Source organism: Anas platyrhynchos, chromosome 9 (assembly GCF_047663525.1).
Source record: "Anas platyrhynchos isolate ZD024472 breed Pekin duck chromosome 9, IASCAAS_PekinDuck_T2T, whole genome shotgun sequence".
NCBI classification, from domain to species: Eukaryota; Metazoa; Chordata; class Aves; order Anseriformes; family Anatidae; genus Anas; species Anas platyrhynchos.
Genome location: NC_092595.1, coordinates 1,021,819 through 1,039,131, shown reverse-complemented (window position 1 = coordinate 1,039,131; position 17,313 = coordinate 1,021,819). Strand labels below are relative to the sequence as shown.

Genomic DNA, 17,313 nt, shown 5'->3' with positions numbered 1-17,313 from the left:
CTTGTTCAGCTCAGTGGAAAGACTTACAGCTTCTCATTGACTTAAGCAATTTCTGAGTCTGGCACATAAGGTTATTCCAATTATGCAAACACTATCCAGAAGTCAAGGCTGACTTATTACATGCAGAAAGAAGGGGTTATATTTGCAAAGAACATTCATTAATGAATATCTGTATGGCATGTTTATACAAATGTATAAATGGCTTATAAAGAACACAATATTCTAGTCTAAGGATAAAAAGAGAGTTTTATTCTCTATTTGTATATTTCGTTATGTGATTATTACATTAGTTATAATGAGCAACGTGAGCTATGGAATTACCGCCTTAATACTACAGGTTAAGAACCAAGCACATTTTTGTCCAGCTACTAGGTCAGATAGGGACTTCTCATGAGGACTGAAGCAACGCATGTGCAGGCCAGCAAGTTCTTCTGCAAGTGTGTGTGTATCTCCAGATCCACAGTCTTCATCTCTTTGTGTGCCTGCTTCCCACAGAGATCAAGACAGAGTATGAGAAAGCAATTGTGACCATTTAACGTTAACACGTGCAAGTTTGTTTTATATGTGATTGACATACACAGTTTGTTTCATAAAAAAGCAGGCAAAGTAGCCGTTTGGTACTAAATGGAGCCACAAAACCAGCAACACAATTTCAAAAGAGCAAGCAACTTCGAGAAAGCCTTAGAAATAAATTTGTAAGAGAAGCTGGTTTATATACAACCACATTTAATAATTTGTTCTCCCCTCCAAATTAGCTTGCTTTTCTTATTCAATTTTGCACAATTGTATGTAGGAAACACCCTTTACAGCGAATAGGAAGAACAAGTTAAAACTGACAGGATAATGCTTCCTGCCAACTGTTGCCTTCCCTCAGTTTGTCACCAAATGGAATTTTTAGCATCTATCAATCTTGGGAGCATATTAAAACTTTGCATGCTGGGTTACCCACAGATCTTGCTGTTCAGAGCAGCAGCTGAGAGACCCTCATGCGTTGAATATGGCCCCAGGAGCACACGGCACCTGCCCTCTGTGCTGCCCTACTGAGCTCAGTGTGCTCCACCTCAGGCTGCAGAGCAGTCTGATTTGCCTTGTGCCTGGAGAGAGTTCAACTCAGGGCCAGAGGAGAAACCATTTTAAATATTAAAAGGGAGAGGAAATAAAAAAAAAAAAAAAAAATTCTCAAGAGGGCAGATCCTAGAAATCCTGAAGTGTGAAGTCTGAGACTCGGCAGGCAGCCAAGAACCACAGTGCGTGGAAGAGATGACACGGGGCTTGCAAGGAATTGGCAGGCAGTCGTGATGGGAGATGCCAACACCACACAAAGAGAGTGAATTGAGTCAGAACTTATAAAAGGAGATGTAAGAAAGAAAACCCAGCTCAAGGGGAGAATGAGAAATAGGAGACATGATCCAGGACTTGCAGCTTAAAAAACATCGGACAAAAATAACTGAAAAACCTAATTCACCAGATTCAGTCTGGTATATGGCAGAGAAAGGCAACAAAGAGATGGGGCACAAAGAAAAGCGCTTACACAGAACTCAGATAAAGCAATAGTCCAGAGACAGCAGTTGAATCAAAGTCCTGAATTCTTTCTGGGCAGGGCACTTTGCAAACTGCAGGTTTCTATTATTGCTTCTCTCTCCTTATCTTCAGCCTTTGCTTATGCAAAAAGCAAGTCAAGGCTGCAGGCTCTGACTGGAGGTGTTGCAAGGGAGGAGACAGATTTAACAAGAATGCATTCCTTTTATAAAATTCTGTTGGCTTCACTGGAGACTTCAGACAAACATGCAAGTTTAGACTTCACATTAAAGCTCTGCTGCACATGACTCTTCCAGCTAGCCACAGCTTTATTTCTGTCTCTACCTGCTTGCCCTGAGATTAAGAAATAAAGACTGCCTGCTTAGAAAAAGCAGAGTTCTTGTTTCAAGAGAGCTTAACATATAAAAAAACGGTGCCATTTGTTTTGCAGTCTACAAGCATCTTCAGCTCTTACCTCTGGCTGCAGCACCAACATGCTATCGGTGTTTGTGGGGCGTGCACTTCACCTGACATCTGAGCAGCTCCTAGTGAGGTCACCTTCACTCCTTCAGGCTCCGACCTTTGATCCTCTGCAATCTGACATCATTAGACAAGGATAGCGTGCTGAGTCTTTGCCTCACGCAACTTCTTTATTATTTCTGCTTACTTATTTTGATTTACCACAACTAATGTAGGCAGTCTGACTCTCAGATCTAGGCTGTACAATGCACGGATGCATATGCACATACACAACAAACACCAGTATACAAATCAATTATAATACCAATAATTTCACTAACTCTGCTCTCTTCACACCTATTTTCCATTTTGATAAAGGTTTTTTTTTTAAAAAAAAAAAAACAACAACAATCAATACAATTAAAAAACAAACAAACAAAAAAATTCTTGAATTCTTTGAAACATTCTCCAAGATCAAACAGAGTGGTAATGATGAGTGGGTAGGTGTGCAGCAGGAGGGTGGGCTGGCTCTGGGTTTCAGAAATCTCTTATCTCAATGAGCACACACCTGAGTGTGACAGAACAAGAAAAGCAAGACCAAGTAGGTGGGTGTCAGGCTGCTAAACTCTAGAGACCAGAGATAACACCTTCCCCAGTGCTGGGAGGCAGCTGGGTCCCTGCTCGCTGCTGCACCCACCCTGCAAACCACCAGCCCTGGGCCAGCCTGCCTTATGGGGTGATGGTGTTTTAAAATTATGAAAAAGTCCCTTGGGTTTCCCATCCTCACTGGGCCGTCCATGCTATTGCCCCTGTCCCCACCAGGCTCACCTTGAGAACCGGGTGCTGCTGGGCCCAGCAGAGCAGCACACACGGCAGCCCGTAGAGAGCCCTGAAGTGGGGCTGCTGCAGGACCTGAGCTGCGCAGGCGGCGATCCCAGCAGAACCTGCCCCTTTCTGCAGGTAAAACCTACCTCCAGGAGCACCACGGGACCCACAAGAACCCAGAGTGATGCAAAGTCTGCTCCCACACGGCTTCCAGCACAAAGACAGCTTCCACTTGGGAGCCCGAGGCAGGTTTGGACCTCTGGCACTGAGTATGTCCAAGGGGAGGCGTTAGATACAGCCACAGCTTGAGAAGTGGCAAGCCATCAGGGAGTTGTATTGGTTTGGGTGAAAATTAAATAAAGGCAGCTAATCTCTTAGGAGAAAGCTAATGGCAGAGTACGGCCTCACATGTTTATCCAGGGTCTCTGGAGAAGTACTTGGAGCATTTACCATGTAGAAAAGCAAGCCAACCATCTATTTTTAAACTCACTTGATTCAACACATATGGGGCTGAATTCTTTTAGAAGTAATGTCCTTCTGATGTAGTTATTGAAATTGCCACTAGACAGGGCTGTTTATCTTATTTTTAACCTCAGAAATATTTATGAGCCCAGCGATGTGCTAGAAGGCCAAGAGGAGTTTGTGCTACAGACTCCATGAAAAGGGCACATGGCTCTGCAGCTCACGGCGCTGGCGCCAGGCTGCAGTTTTTGCATTATGCTATTTATAAGCTTCTCGCTGGAGCCGAGGGGCTACATCTGCAATGCATAAATTCTCTAGTCATTTACCAAGAGCTAGTGATAAAGAGATGACAGATTAAAAAAAAATATATCCAGTTCTTCCTCCGTTAAACTACACTGTGTGTCTGTGGGATGTGAAAATAAGCAACACATCTGGAGATCTGCGCAGACTGTGACAAGGCACTGATTGTGCAGCTTACTGACAAACACATTTTGCCAGGAAATTTTTGGAAAGGTGCCACCAATTGTACCTCTGGGAGACAGAAAGGTTTCAGTTCCAGGTAGGTGACACACAGTCAGTAAGTCACCATGTTAGTGCCAGCACACCAGACTCAAGAGCTAGGACAATGCAAACTTCTTAAAATACTGTACTGTAGTTTGACCACTAGGTAATGACATGTCTCATTGCATATGCCTTGCTATCCCTGTGCTCTGATGCCCCTCCAAAGCAGCGGTTCCAGCCATCAAGTAATGCAGAAATGGGGTTAAATGCCAGTTGGCATCCGTGGAGCTATGCCAGTTTGTATCATCCAATTATCCAGCCTTTTGTGATAAACTCGGGGTAAAACACATTGTCTTTAAATCAAAGTAAGCACTCATTTTGAGATGAAGCAGACAGAGACCAGCATTTTCCGAGGGCTCACGCCCTGATTTACATTGCAGGCAACCGGGAGCAGGAACTTCTGGAATTTCTGCAGCTGTAGCTACAGCACTGATTTCATGTTGTGACTGCAACTCAAACAGCTGTGAGCCACAGCCAGCACTCATGTAGAGTCCATGTAGAGAGTAAGAGAGGTTGGTGTGCTATCCGAAGTTTTAATTCACTTCCCTGCTGGTATGGGACACGGGTTATACGGTTCCATTTTAGTGTCAGGCACAGTAAGTGGGCAGGCACCGGCTGCTAGGCTCTCTCTGAGGTCCTGTGAAGGCTACAACAGGACTTGAAGTGCCTAAATGCTGCACTGCAGGTAATGCATTTGTTGCTTCAGAAAACAATCATAAAGCCTTTGGCTCTTTCTCCTCCCTGACTCAGCTGCATCTCACTTCCACACGCATGGCCCAAGGCCGGCAGTGCAAGCAGCCAGCCCCGCGCTGTGGGAGCAGGCCTGGGCGGCCGAGCTCCAGCAGCACCCAGCGTACACACACCCCTGGCTCAAAGCGTGGCCGTGCCAAGCTACCAGCCTGACTCAGGGCTCCTCGCCCGCCCTGCACGAAGCAGGTGCCGCATACATGGAGTTTGGCATTGCCCTGCAGCCCGTTCCTCCTCCTGGAGGCACACCCGAGGCCCGAGGCCAAGCTGCGCCATGCCCACGCTCACAGGTCCCGGGGAGCAGGAGGAGCGGGGCAGCGGGCAGCAGCCAGGTGCCAGGATCCTGCCCACTCCCACTCGGGACAGAAGAGCCAAACTGCACCTTCTGCCCCGGGGCAAAGTGCACAGGCACAGCCCAGCCACCAGCACGTAAACGGAGGCTAATTCATTATCTGCTATTCCCAGCACTAAGCATTTCTGTGAAGCTTCGGAGCTCAGTGGCAGTTCCTGCACCTGTTACCTGGCTTGTGGGTCACTCCTCAACTCTTGCAGAATTTTTGGCTGACAGCAAGGAGGGTTCACAGCCGTCTGTAAGCTGAATGCTCATATCCAGCTGCTGGGCACAAACAAGGAAGTAATGATCCTTTTGTCAGCTTCAGTGATGACCTTTGGACATTGGCAAAGGACTGGTCAGCTCTGGCAGATGTGTAATGCAGAAATATGCTTCTGCAGCTGTGTAAGGGAAACACTGCAAGAAAGATACAAACAGGAGGATGGACCTAGAAGGCAAAACTGACAACATAGATAAATACAGGAGCACGGGGCATGCCCGTGAATTATTGTGCTTCGTGCAGTTTATCTCTGGAATTTGCCACTTGCCCATACAGAACCTCGGGCTTCTGCTCAGTTCTGTGTTTCCTGCCTGCCCCTAGACTTCAGTTCTGTAAATGAGTAACTGAATATCTCAGCTGTCTGTGCAGATGAATACCCTACCGACCGTGAAGAACTCTGATCTTGTGGGGACAGGAATGTATCGGTGAGGGGAGAGCAGGATGGAGTTCAGCTTCATCCTGTCCTAGGGGTTGCTTCCATTCATTTTGTATTCCATCCTGAGTTTTTATTCCTGCTGCCACATTTGTATGGAGACCTGTGAAAACAAATTAAAAACCTGCTAATCCTAGTGCCAAAGCCATTTTCACATATAATCTTTTGAAATATATACATAGAAATATGAACTTGGAATGAAAGTTAGATCTTGAAACATGAGTGCAATGAGTTGATTTACTCTATATATACCCAAGGTATCAGATTTTCATAATCTTCAAGGAAAATGCAGATTAGAGATATTCTGATTCTGTGACATTGCCAAAAGAATGTCAAAACAGAAGGTTGTTTATTATCATCACTCAAAACAATAACTCGGAAGTAAAAATTAACTTTGTCTGGAACATCTCTCATTCTTTATTTGGAATTAAGCTCCTGATGTGTTTTTCAAAATCTGATCAAAGCACAAGATATAAACTAACATTCCCTTGTATTCTATCTAGGAAATAAATGTTTCACTTTATTCTAGCTCATTCTCCTCTGAGATAGCTACACGGAATGGTGTCAAGCCTTTACTCTTACCTGGTATTCCCAGATCTTGGTGTCCTGAAACACAGTTCTGCCGTGGGACTTCTGCAAGAACACAAGCTTCTTATCCCTGGCTTTCAGTTACAAGGATGCACTATAAAAGCACAGGAGGAGATTAAATCACCAGCAAAATGAAACAAAAATACATAACTCTTAATTCTAAGTACTATGGTGACATCTGAGTATAATCTGTCTTAGAAAATTACACATTCACATTCTACTGGGCTGGTTTTTTTTTTGTTGTTTGTTTGGTTTTTTCCCCCACTAAGATTATATGGGTATTTGAAGAAGTGGCAATCATAGCAACAAAATCTCATTTGTAATATAAATACCTATTGTACCATTGTCTTCAGTGAAACTGCAATTCACACTGGATCAGGGTTTGCTTAGGGTATTATGTAGCACAGAACACTGGTAAACAAAAAACTAAATCTCCTATTGATGTCTGTCTGGAACAATTAATTGCACAAATGACTCTTGGGATACAGGATTCAGAAATACCCAAAGACAGGGAATTTTTCAGTTCTTTACGTGTTTGCCAGGTTTGCCAGAGTTAAGGACTGAGCACACTTCTGTGTGGGGTACAAATGTGGGCTCTCCTCAAATTCTGTGCTCTTCTTTCTGCTTAATTAAAGACCAAGACCCAAGCAGTCACTCCTGCACCATATAACAGCTGGGTAATCCTTGGATTTTTAAAGATAAAACCCTAATTGTGACACCACAAAATTCAGTCACAACTGCATCCAACTGACAGCCTCCTGCTGCTCCTCTGGTGCAGGCCATTGCTCTCTCCATTCTTTGCTCCTCCCAGGCATTTTTGTGTCTGCCCACCTGCCAGGACACCAAGCTGATGACTGGATATTGCAGTCATCGAGACCAGAGCAATATCTGATGTGCCTAGAAGACCACTATGGGTAAGCAGTATCTCTAGATTTTTTCCACAGCCTTTGGCAAGCAATAAAATGCAAAGCTCACTTTGAACAGCCTCAACAGCTATGGCTGGGAGTTGTTGTCTTCTGACAATTAATCTTGGGCACTTTGTTCCAGATTTACCAGCAATCAAGGCTTGATTTAGGCCACTTCTCCTTGGCAATCACACTGCAAAGTACATACCTGTTGACTTGCTGTCATCTGTCATTTAGCAGGAGAGAAGAAAAAAAGGCTCAGAAAAGATCTAGTTTTCTCACAATAGATAAGCATGCAAACAGGGCAATGTGTTGAACGTTTCTTACTGACATCTTGAATCTACCCAAAACAACATTTGAATGCTTTTGGAAGAAGAGAATGTAATAAAGAACCACCCACACGGTATCTACTCTGAAACGCAGATTTTGCTTGCGTGCGAAACAAACCTCTGAAGGCAGAATAATGCCATGAGAAAGGAATTAAGAAAAAAAGTATCTGGGCATTTGGTAAATGGCTAATAAGCGTGGAATGAAGTTACTTCAGATTAACTGAGAAGACCACAATTTAACAGTTGTGTCGACCAAGCTTTAGACTTTCATGAGGTATATAACAAAGTGATTTTTATTAGGAGGTTTGATCCGCTGTGAGATGCTCCCAGCTTCCCTAGCAATAGCCCTACACCTCAACTCACAGCTCAGCCACCCCAAGAGTACAGCCCCTCCCCAAAATTGTCCTCCACTCACCTGAAAACAGTCACGGAGGTAATCAGTGACACACTTCCAGGTGTTTTCACTGAACTTAACCCTGAATTTTGAGCCCCGAAGGGACTGTCAGCTTGTACTGGATGGAGAAGCTTTAAGAGCCATGGTCAGTGCCCCAGGCAGTGGGGGAGCACACGATGCTGCTGCCTGTTATCCTAACCCAGCTCCCTCCACCAGGAAGGTGTGGATAAAGAAATTGGTTCACGACTAGAGTGTGAAGGAAGTTCTTGAAGGAAGGGAAGAAAAGGCCTTAAAATACATTTTAGATGTGGTTTCTGTTTTGCAGTTTTCTGGGAAATAAGGCTTACCAGTTCCCTGTGGCAGTTTGATTGAGGAACAAGCATTTCAGCACTACTTGCTTCCCTCAGAACAAACTAATGATATCTTTGAGGTGATACTTCTGCAAAACACAGCTCCTAAGCTGTTCGTGTGCCTTCCTCCCACCTCTCTGGGCGGATGACTTGACCCAAGCAGCCTTGTACTGGCTGTTGAAGGGGTGAAGGTGGGGATCTTGTGCTCTGCAGCATTTGTGGTGAATGTGCTCAGCTGCTCATGCCAGCAGGCAGACAAAAGAAGAAATCCAAAGCTTGACTGTGCTTCTCATCCTTTTGTAGAGTACAAAGGACAATTCAGTAAAACAAGTGGCTTGTTTTTACCAGCTCCTTATAACCACTTGAACATGAGAAGCTAACATAAGCCTTATCCCAGCTTTTCCTTTCCTTTTTCACATCCTATAGCTAGAAAGTATTTTTAAAAAACGTGGCCCCACAGGAGAGCTTTTAAACAATAAACTGGACACAACATCAGACTAAAAATAAAAGCAATAGCAGTTGCAGCAGCCACACTCAGCCAATGGACACTTCCCTGCATTGTTCCTACTGAAGTGCCGTGATTTTGTGAGCAAACCACAGCTTGGGTGCTGCCCTGGGTCCCTGTGTCCCCATGGGTCCCTGCCCAGGTGACAGTCACAGCCAGCTGGGCTCACTGCAGCGCATCACCCCCTGCCAAGCTCAAAGGATGCTCTTGCCAGCGTGCCCCTATAAGCCTGCATTTCCTAGGGAAAGTGACTCCTCAAATGCATCACGTTTGGGAGCAATAGCTTACATGTGTTAATTTAATTGCCCTTGGGTAAGAAGTTAAATAAGGCAACTGGGAAATTTGTGGCAAGGGAGGTGTGGTGAATCACCTTTAATTTGCATTTACAGCAACAGACCAGGGCACCTGGAATTACTACCATAAGCAGTTTTCATTTATAAAAATAGAGAAAATTGATTCCACTTCATTTAGTTTGTGTTTTCCGCACTTACACTCCACTGGGGTTGGCCATGGATGGAGAATTACTCCTGAATAGCCAAGTAATTCAAATAATGATTGCTGTTCTTTAACATACTTTGATATTCCTAATCATGTTCACCCTCACCAGCCCTAGCTGTTGCTGCTTCTGCTGTCAGCCTGTGCAGGTTGAAAAGAGACTGTAAAATTTGACTTGGCAAGCAATTCTTCCTTTTATTGTTTTAGAAGACTTCAGAAACAGCTCTGTGGCCTCACTACATCCCACCCTGCTGCAGCGCATGAGAGCCTGGCTCATCAATACGGCAAAAAGAAATGAGGGGATCCTCTTAGGAAATGTAGGAGACACGTTTTCTGGCTTAAAACCTGGAAGGGAGAAGGCAGTATAATGGGCAATCTTCTGCCACTAATCACATGGAAGGCCTTGAACACAGCACAGATCATGCCGTTCCCTGGAAAGGGCGTGAGAAGGGAAAGGCAGGACTTCTCTGCAGGGAGTATGAAAAGAAAAACTTAATAAGAGGTAATAAAGAAAATCAATTAAAAAAAAAAAAAAAAAAAGAGAGAGAGAGAATGAAATATGCCTCATCTTTTTGGCGGACTTGTAGTGTTAGATGGCGGTTGCACTTGATGATCCTGAAGGTCAGTTCCAACCTGGATCATTCTATGATAAACACGAGCTCAAGAGGCTGGACATTTCCCCGCTCTCGGAAGCTTTAAGGGTGGAACCAGCTGTGGGTCAGCAGTGCAGGAGAGCACCCCTTGGCCAAGGAGGTGGCCTGCTTCCAGCGAGAGGCTGCGTCCCTCCTTGCTGCAGGGCTGGTGGCCCATGGGCTCAGCCAAGCGGCCCAGTGGCACCCAGCTGGGGTGAGGTGGGCCACAAGGCAGGACCTCAGCTCCTCGTTCTGGAAACTTTATCTGCAGTTTTATGTTCATCTTGTTCCCAGTTTCACCACAAAGTGGCACTACAGTAACTGGCATTCATTTCAGTCAGTGGATAATGAAGAACTTGTGACAGCCAGCTTTTTTTTTTTTTTCCTCTCCCCCCTGCACTGAGTCACCACTAATTCCCCTCTGCTCATGCCATAATAACCCCCACAGAGGGCTCACTTCGTTAAGCATGCGTTAGATGGGAGTTTACTGCCTCAAAATCATTTACGTGCTGCAAACATTTTGTTGCAATACTTTCTGCTCAGTCCGTTTTCCAACACTTGGCTAATCTGGAATAATAAAAAGTAAAATGTTATGTTTGCTTTAGCAAAACATCAGCCCAACATACTAACATACAAACCATCAGAGTAACTGGTTACTGAACAGTTGAAACAAAACTCTGGGAGAAAAGTAAGAGCAGGTAAGAGCAGAGAATTCTTCTCCAAGGAGTGCACTTTCCTCTGCTGAGGATGCTTGCCTTCTTTTTCCCACCTATTCCAGTACGCTTTCTTCTAGTGCAGGCAAGGCCTAAAATAGCTAACTGACTCATAACAATTAAAACAAAATTATTAGTTTGGAGCCTATTGAATACCACAAAAGCAGTGCTCCTGACTGTTCATTCAGGCTCCCCGTGCACGCCTGCTTACAGCTCACTGCTCCCAGTTAGCTGCGTGCTAACTGCGCCGTGCCAACCTGCCTGCAAGGGCCAGTTTTGTCCATGAGGAGTGTGCAAAAAAATGCTATTAGCCACACAAGCAGCAATTTCTGCAAACAAACCTGAACTCTCACTGTGCTCTTTTTGTGCCCAATGTCTTTAAGGCACTTCATACGCCGCACCTTGGCTGACTTTGCTGTCCATCAAACATGGCAAGCAGCAATCGCGCTGGCTAAAGCCAATGCACACGAACTGCCCTGCGTGCACAGTTGTGGACAGTCCTAGAATTCAAAGCTGGTTCATTACTGATTTGTAAATAGATAAGAGAGCCATCTTCTTCAGATGAAGTATCTGTGTAAACAGTTCTATTAGCTGGTATCAGTTTTATGGTACTAATCAGCTTATTGTAGTAAGAATTCATTTTTGCTGTGTATGAGTAAAGACAGGGCAAGCTGGCCCTTGCCACGCAGGACAACCCAGAAATAAAACCTAATTGCTTTTGTTGCTCAGTCAACTAACTGCTGCTCACACTCGCTCATTCTGGAGCTGACTGCTTTAATAGTTGCTGTTACGCCATGACTGGTGGCAATTTATCCTCAACCAGTCATTTTCTAATTTCATTTGATTAAGACCCATGGTTAGAGGTATATTATGATGATAGTGTTATGACAAACTGATATAAAATACTTTAACGGAAATTGAAGTTTACCTCTAAATAGGAAAAATGTTCACTATTAAAATGAATACATAAACTATATGTATTTAAATAGAAAATATTTTCAGATGAATCAGAAAATGTAGAACAATTTGAAAAAAAAAAAAAAAGCAGGTATGAGGAAGGATGAAGAAAAGGGCTAGAGGCAATATGAAGATGCAGTTATTAACTAAGGACAAGTGCTGTGTCTAACTAATATACCTGTTCACTGTCCTCTGAGCTTGTGGTGACTACACTGCAGTCTTAACTTTTTTCAGTAAAATTGCAACAATTTCTATTGAGCAATAGTTGCACTGAGCAGCAGCAAAACAGCGCAGGGTGGAGGAACTCCTTCCTGACCCATCATTCTTAGCAACCTCAAATATACCATGGGTTATAGTTGAAAATAGAAGAAATCTTAACTCTGAGTTAATTTGTTTTTCGAGGGGTTCAGATGTCTTCTTTTTTTTTTTTTTTTATTTTTGTAAATTTAGATGCGATATTTTCTTATGTGTCACATAATTTTGTCCATGCTTAGCTGATTATTTGAACTGAGTAACAATCACCACAGAAAAGTCAAGTAACTGAAGTGCCTGTCCTCTGGCAGGCCTTGTGCCAAGTCTGTTTTTTCACGTGAAATTCACAGATCGCTCTGGGGGAGCCAAGCAAACCTTCTGCTCTTATAAACCTGCATCCTTCCACGCTGCCCTTCTCCTTCCTGCTGGAAAAGCGTGAGAGATTAGTGCCTCACCGAGCTGCTTTTCTTGTTTAGAAAGCACACAACTGCTTTCGAAACATTAAATCAGTGGAAATCAGTGTAAATCCAAATGGCTTCATGCCAGCTTTTCCTTTTAGATGTGACTAACTGGCTTCCTGCAGCAGATTTTTATCTTGCAGCTACATATGAATGTCCCCAGCTAAAATGTGTAAGGCATTTGATTATACATAAGACCTAATTTTTTCTGGCAACAAGCTGTAGTTCTCACAAAGTGTAAAACTAGCAGTATGACATGATAGCAGATTCCTCACACGTCACTATCTATACTAAATTATTGGTACTTTTTACTTCTTTTTAATGTAAACAGTCTTTATGAACACATTATCCCAGATTAAATATTATTCAGCTGGAAAAGATATTTCAAATTTTCTTTAATTATAATACACACAATCAAAATCGTGGAAAATCGGACTAAAAATAAAGTGATTTTGTTACCTCTAACAATCAATGAATCCCAAATTTACTTTCCAGGTTTTTGAGTCAGAACACATCTGACACTTCAGTTAGGAATTACCAGCATGTGATAAATAAAGCAATAAAATAACATCGTGCAACAAACCTGGCACAAGATTTCTAATAGGGCTCTGACCTCTCAATCTGTCAAGCTAATTAGGAAGATCAGACAGCCATTAACAATGCAGTCCCCCCGGGACACGGGACGTGTTATTAACACAGCGTGACACGGGAGCACGCAGTGGTGTGAGACTGCAGAGGGTGTCTCCGTGCTGAACCGCGGCGAGCGCAAAGGCGGCCACGCAGCTCGTCCATCACGGGCTGTCAGCTGCACCTCCCTGTCAGACGGGGTGCCATACAGGATTAATTACCCGGAATCAGCAGCCCCAGCAAAGCACTCATCATCTTCCAGTCACTTTTCATTTGTAACTACTAAACTTATCTTCCCCAACAAGGAAGGTACGTCCTCGGGAACACCCGCAAGTGTGATTGGAAGCGTGACGGAAACCTTAGGGTTCAGCAACTGCAGGTGGTCACCCTGGTGCTGGGGGAGATGGGAAGAGCACCCATGTGCCCTCTCCACCCCCAGCTAGCCCGCAGGCTGACCTGCCATGGGGTTGGGTAGGCTGTCCCACGTCCAGCTGGAGTGGGCTCTTCCATGGCTGGGTAATGGAAGCGCAACGTGCCCTGACACTGAAATGAGGGAAGAGGTCCCAGAGCAAACACCTATATTAAAGATGAACAGTTGCTAAGTCCAAATGCTACATACCTTGAGCTTGAGACTCCGGAATGGCTGAAAGCTTGAACGTATTCGATTCAGGGGCCTTTTTGGTGATGATACAAAGTACAGAGGATGCCGGGATGATTCTCCTGGAGTGCCCAAAGGGTTGTGCTGCCCGGAGCAGTCACCAGGCAGCAGCTGAGGTGGTGCCAGAGCAGCGCAGCAAGAGGAAAGTCCTTGGCCAGTAGTGGGGACAGCAGCACGAGGAAGACAGGGTGCAAAATGCAGAAGAGCTCTGGGTGGGCTCTCAACTGGCATCGGAAGCTGCTGTCATTCAACATGCTTTGAATCTACTGGGGTTCATTTAGTTTTAACTAGGAATGAGAACAGTAATGTTATTTTTACTTGCTATTGCTTTGTTACACTTGCCATCTAACTTGATTCATGGTAATCCTTTTACTGCAGCCATCTGCCAATTTGCAGTAAATTACTCAGACATGCTGAGCCTCTTTGGTGGCACTAGAATGTTAATCGCAACCATCTAGGCCTGCTCTCCGTCAGCCAGAGCAGTGTGTGCCCTTTCCTTGTCACTGCTGAACACATTTCCCAAAATGTGCCCTTGTACCCAACTGTACAAGGCTTTCTTTGGACATATCAAGAACACCTTATCCTTCCTTTCTCAGTGATTAAGCAGACGCTGGGATATGCTACACTGATTTTTAGCTGAGGTTAAATGTATTTTTAGCTACAGCTTATTGTACATTTCTGTAAAAAGGCATCCTTTTGGTATAGTTATTTTCCCCATATCATTACAAAGCAATATGGATTTCCAAACCTCCAAAGACTAATGTGAATAGTGCTCTGGATACTTAAATTCATTTACTGCTCATTCAGTTAATGAAAGTGCAGATTCACTCCTTGCATTGCAGCTGTTCAGCGCCTGCTGTGCCTGTGCCTGCTCCCTCATTTGGAGAGACAGGTTATGATTTACATCCATGGAGAAGTGGAAAAGATTTTTTTGTCATATTTTTGTCATCAGCAGTTGGAGGCAGTCTGCAATTGCAGACCCTTCTAAAGAAAACAAAGAGTTTTCTCATGTCAAAACACGGCCAAAACTTTGCCGCTGACTAAGCAGATGTCTTCCACATGAAGGGGGTCTTCAGAGATGAAGTGGTAACTAAAGGCTGTCTCGTGCAGCAGGCGTGCCAGGAACCGGGCTGACATCTGGAGCTGAGCTGTGAGGGGCCAGCTTTGTTCTGTCAGCAAAACTACCCTGAAATATAGGGGTGCATTCCTGCAGAATCAGAAAGCCAGGACAGCTATGATTCAGTGATTAGGGCCTGCAGAGCGTATATCCACCTATTTTTGTTTTAGCTTTCTGATTTAAACTGTTTTGGCATAGGGTGGTGCGGAATAGACTGGCTTCATTTAATACTCAACAACATTGAAACTCCAGTGACATCTGAATAAATTCATCCTCAGCTAAGTTCCCACCCTGTACAAAGGAAGGCTTTGGGCATGCAAAACGAGAAAAGCTGCTCTGGCCCAACACACAAGATAAACTGGATTCATTAGTTCTATCTTTGTGTGTGCTTCTAATCGTGAATGACTTCTGTTCCAGAGATGCTGGCTGGGACCGGAGGGTTGGATTAATCCCCAACAGTCCTCCAGCAGCTCTGGTCAGGAGGCTCTATTCACAAAAGCATTTCACTTCCTATAATTCTCTTTCATAAAGCCACTGCTAACCCCAAGCAAATCACACTGAGTCGGCAAGAGTGCCCGAGAGGCTGAGCAGGAGACGCTTCTCAGCCTTAATTCATGGCGTGGATTATTGACACATCAAGGTTGTCTAAAAGGCTTAGTTTGCCCTAATGCCACACAGCCTCCCGCTACTTGGAACGCCGTGAGACCTACACAGATGTACATTATGGGATTTTCAGTGTTTGAGGGGGAATAAAAGGAAACAGCAAATGCTTTCCAGCTGGCTTATTTAAATGCTCTTCATCTTCATCTGAGCCATGTGCAGGTTAATTTCAGCTGATGACAGATCCCTCATCCAACTGTCGCTCCAGATAACACGAAGCGTTACACTTAGCCTGCAATGAACCTGAACAAGGGAACATTCCTGAAATCATATGTCCGCGTGACTGCAATCAGATCTTCCTGAAACATATTAACTTTAAGTACAGAAACAAGGCTCAAGGTTTGAACCCACAGCCTTAAACTAATTACACCCTTTCATACGGAAAGCACCATGAGTTGAGTACGGAGGGAGTTAACACCTTCGGGACCAGCTGGTTTAGGTTGTGCTATCTACATCCTGCTGCTTACCATGAGAGATAGGCTGGCTGCTAGAGCTAAGTGCCAGATACAGGCCATATGGCAACGATGCAATGTACAATTAAGAATAATATATACACAGAAAATTAATGTCCCACACTTGCCAGAGGCTCCCCACACACTGAAGAGGAAACAGAATGGACCCCACAGTCCTCCAGCCCATTAAGCTCATTTTCACATTTCTGGTACCCACCAAGCTCTCGATGTACAGCGGCGTTATGCACTGTGGAGAGGAGCAGCCAGCGCCTTGGGATCCTGTCCCTCATCGCCCCAGCTCACAGCCCTTCTTCCACCATGAGGTCTGGGCCAGGCACCTGCTCAGCACCTCACAGCAGCCCCGTGCCGTGATGGATGTCCCGTGTCACCGCGCTCACCGGGCACCGCCGCCCTGCTGCCATGACCAGGACCCGGTGCATACATAATGGGGACTAGACCAATAAATCCATAGGGACCAGAGGCACAGGGACCTAAGTACATAAATATTAACCTGAGAAAACAGGAAAAATGAAACCAAGCAGTTCTATTACTTATTGGCATTATTTTCAAAAGTTGTAAACTTTCCATGAGCATTTAAAATGAAATTTCCAGAAACCATAAAGGCTCCTGAGACAATCCCTCTGGGATAAAAAGTACAGGGTGGAAATAAAGTGTTTTTTACTTGCCATCTTCTCTAGTTAATGGGAAAAAAAAAAAAAAAAAAAAAGGTAATTTATTTTTGGTTTTGTTCAGCAGGTTTTACCTATACACTCTTATAAAATAGGGAAGATGTAAAGTTTTTCATCTGTCAAGGCAAAAGGAAACTTACAGTGTATTAATTATGGGGCTAGACAAATATGCTCTGATAGGAAAGTGAAGAGTTTAAAAACAATTCCTCCCAGGACAAACTAACACCCGTTTGCTTCCATCTGCAAAAAGAGTGCTGCACCTCACTGCAGGTCCTGACTGTACGTGTCACCTCTGGTATCTCCTCCTTCAGTGTTTTCCTCATGGAAGTTTGGCAGTCACTCCAGGCATGATATTAACCTTTCCAGCTACAAGTAGAGGCAGAATCAATTTTTATTCCTTACACAAAAATGAAATGCCAGTGGTTTTCTAGATCATTTGTCTAAATAATAAATATTAATGAACTGATTTAGGCCTACAAAGATAAAACCTCTGCAATGCAATTAGCCAAGGCAATTATGAGAACAATAACACACAACAAAATGCAAAACCCTTTTTATCAATCAGTACTGATGTCCTTTCATCAGTGCAGTCAACAGTGATTCATAACGTGCCAAACCAAAGAGCTACTGTCACTAATTAAGGTGAGACATCCTAACAGAAAAGTATGGAAAAGATCTGAAAACAGGAAACCTGAAAAACATCATAAATTTCAAGCCAAACATGCTCACGTATAATTCAAAAAAACAAGTCCAAGTGGACTATAATGAAAGTGCGTGGATAGACAGAAACAGAGGGAAAAAGCTGCAGCACAGATAATTTTACCTCCAGCAGGATAGCTGGGGTCAGCTTGCTGCAAAGTGATGAGCTCCAGGGGAAGGAACAGCTTTTACAATTACCACTTTGTCATGCTCTTCA

General features: G+C 44.1%; 1 protein-coding gene across 8 annotated transcripts in view; it reads right to left on the bottom strand.

The window, feature by feature from the left end:
* Positions 1-228: 228 nt before the first annotated feature.
* The window catches only part of RAP2B (RAP2B, member of RAS oncogene family), a 114,761-nt gene continuing 97,676 nt past the window's right edge, over positions 229-17,313 (bottom strand). For 5 of the 8 annotated variants that reach the window (XR_005268024.2, XM_072042583.1, XM_072042586.1 and 2 more), the window contains 7 exons: positions 16,658-16,763; positions 15,926-16,219; positions 13,441-13,766; positions 6,199-6,298; positions 5,093-5,719; positions 1,994-2,115; positions 229-482 (listed from right to left, as the gene is read on the bottom strand). The gene's annotated coding sequence lies outside the window, so the exon portion shown is untranslated. Of the gene's footprint in view, positions 486-1,993; positions 2,116-5,092; positions 5,720-6,198; positions 6,299-13,440; positions 13,767-15,925; positions 16,220-16,657; positions 16,764-17,313 lie in introns of all 8 variants that reach the window. The other 3 variants (XM_072042587.1, XM_072042588.1, XM_072042585.1) reach the window with 3 other exon arrangements.